The 3125-nt window shown below is 35.5% G+C and overlaps 1 long non-coding RNA gene across 1 annotated transcript; it reads right to left on the bottom strand.

The window, feature by feature from the left end:
* Positions 1-278: 278 nt before the first annotated feature.
* LOC118482888 lies at positions 279-1851 on the bottom strand. The gene is made up of 3 exons (XR_004869136.1): positions 1035-1851; positions 817-859; positions 279-482 (listed from the first exon to the last, which is right to left on the bottom strand). It is a non-coding gene; the product is annotated as an uncharacterized LOC118482888 (long non-coding RNA).
* Between the last annotated feature and the right edge of the window lie 1274 nt (positions 1852-3125).

Raw genomic sequence — 3125 nt, 5'->3', positions numbered from 1 at the left:
TACTTGACCCATGAGATCAAGTTTACAACCAAAAAGGACATGAGAAGCTTCAATCGATTTAGCATCAGCTAATTCTACTACACGCTTATTTACAAGAGGTGTGGGAGTCAACCCTAACTGATGACTGAACCCCAAAGACACTTAACTCCAATCGGCACTGTCACAACCCCTGATCCCTAGTTCCCGGGAACGGGCGGCCGCGAGCCAGTTTCGATGGTATCGATGTTTATTAATTAATTTGGCAGCGGAAATTTCATCAGGACCGTAGTTAGGAAATATTTTATCAGAGTAAAACCACCATATTTTATTTTATAATCACATGGGTAAAACCCAAGATTTTTATTACAACATGTTTATAGGGATAACCCTTATTTTATTGAATTTAAAACATCGTCTTTAAGGTAACTTTTATAGCCACGTTCTTCCAAGCCGTCAGTACTCTCGAGCTGGCTCTATTATAATTGGCTTTCACATTGTGTTACCTGAAACGCGTTTTAAAAACATTTTATCAGCAAGAAATACTGGTGAGTGAATCCCAGTTTAATCAAGAAACATTAATTCATTTTAAACAGTATTGAGGGCGATTACAATGTTTATATCTACCCAATTACTCATTCAGTAGTGTCAAGTCTGACTGAGGGTCATATTACACATAGGCTAACTCTTCGTCCAATGGTAACGTTACTCACATTTTGTATACAAAACCCCAACATACCGGCAGTAATTGTAGAATTACAAAGACTCAATCACTGCTAAATTGCATTGTAAAACATTTAAGGTTTTGTAAAAACTGTTAACAAAAAGGAGATTACTCACATTGCTATTTTAGGTATTTCCTTTGTGGCTTCCTGGTTATAATCTAGTTGAATAAACAATGCACACGTGTTAGTATAATAACCCATTTTAACATTAGTAATACCCTCCCCGAGACGGCATTCCAACGACTACGTCGGGCAGAACCACGACAGCCGTTACGGAACCCTAGATCAATCGGGCAGAGTATCTAATACGTATCCAGGGGTTATGATACTTACAACGAGGCAGAGCTTCGCTAATTAGGGGTATAATACCCGAGTATAATAAGCCTACTACAGAAATTGTGATTTGAGAATTGACAAATGAACAAACTGAATTGAAATCCGATGCGTTCCTTATATAGTTGCTGAAACTGGTTCCCACGCGGCCCGCGTAAAGAATGGACAGGGATTATGCGGCCCGCGTCAATCCTGGTCAACGGACTAGCTTGTCCGGCTCACCCCCTAGACCCGTCACGATGATGACACGTGTCATCACCGGGCTGCGCCACAACTTCGATCTCTCGCGGCCCGCGTTAACTTAACGATATCTTACGCGGCCCGCATGAACTAAAGATTCCAGCGGAGTCCGGTTACACCTTAATGCGGCCTGCGTTAAAGGTTAGAGTGGGTCTATGCGGCCCGCCTCAACTTATTATTTCTTGTTCTTTATTTATTTTTAATACTATATTGTATTTCGGCTTGGTTTTCACGTACGGGGTGTATTTTAGGAAGTGTAGGGTGTCAGAAAAATATTCGGGAGGTTTGTTATATTTTGGGTACAACTCCTGGACTATTTAATAAAATATATAATGTACTCACAATAAGTATAGTAACCCAATTCCACATTATCCCTACGTCACGGGACAGAACCCTAACGAATTTAGGCAGAGCCTTGACATACGTTATGGGGTCCTACGTCAGTCGGACAGGGCATCAGTGACCAGGGATTACAACACTTAAAACGGGGCAGGGTTTTATTATTATTATGGGGTGTAATATATATGTCATATATATATATTTTGAGATCGAGTGGGGAAGGAATACAGAAATAGGCAATTTGTATAGAATGCATACCATTCTATTTATACTTATCTTCTTAGCTTCAAGTTTAAGCAAAAGGTTGAGCTGTTGCCACGCATCACCTCCTCCATAAATTTCTTTTCTTTTTCTGTTATCCATGTATAGAAATTTACAATTTTTAAATTCTTATTTCAATTGTATTATTTTATATATGTTACTTCATACGTGGATGTTGATGATGATCTTATTATTATCATTATTATTATTATTATTATTATTATTATTATTATTATTATTATTATTATTATTATTATTATTATTATTATTATTATTATTATTATTATTATTATTATTATTATTATTATTAGTTTAACTGCTTAACTCTTTTGGCGTTTATAACTTTTAAAATATGACGTTTTATAAAATAATAAATATGCCATTAGAACGAGAATAATTTTATCTACATTTTGAACCAAGTTTCATTAAAAACAGAGTAGGTTCAAATATAATGTATTTTTATAAATTAGTTATTTAAACGGTTTCTACGTTTGCCCAAAATATCTCATTTTTCCATTGGTCAACTTACCCATGATGTATTCTTTTAATAACATAAGTTTAAAAATTTTGGGAATGTTACATCCTCCCCACCTTGTTTTAAATCTCGTCCTCGAGATTCCCTGAAATATAGAAAAATACTTTTAGTTTGTTATGATCCTAGTTTATTCTGGTCTTTGCTTTAAACTTTGACTAGAACTATTTTCTATGAGATTCTTATTCTTGACTGAAATATGTTTTGTGTTTTAACATAGCTTTTAGTTACAGGTTTCCTAATGCGTTAATAATTGCAAAGGAAATTCTGTTCCAACCTATAGAGTTCCTGTTGTTCATCTTGTCGCACGAATTACGAAACGGGTAATCAAACGAAAGAGTGTTTGATATCAGAATTAGAGACGTATACGAGAGATTCCTAATAAATAAGTCTATCACTAACACACTTGTTCGTGATTTATTCCTAATTGTCAATCAATATAGTCTTTGGATTTCCTCATAGACATACATGTCTATATACTATTTCATATACTGTAGTATGCACACTATCCATAATGTCAATGTATTTAACATATTCACAAATTAGACATCAGGTCATGCTACTATTTAGGGAATTCCATTATTATAACACATACTGTCACACCCCGGCCGCGTTAAAACAACAAACCGCGGCGGAAACGCCGGGGAGTGAGGCGACAGAATTATTGTTCCACAACCATGGTAGTTAAAAGTTTTGTTTTATTTAAATATTAGGAAATG

This window comes from Helianthus annuus, chromosome 10 (assembly GCF_002127325.2).
Source record: "Helianthus annuus cultivar XRQ/B chromosome 10, HanXRQr2.0-SUNRISE, whole genome shotgun sequence".
In the NCBI taxonomy this organism is placed as follows: domain Eukaryota; kingdom Viridiplantae; phylum Streptophyta; class Magnoliopsida; order Asterales; family Asteraceae; genus Helianthus; species Helianthus annuus.
The sequence above is the reverse complement of the archived record's forward strand: the minus strand, read 5'-3'. Positions and strand labels throughout refer to the sequence as shown.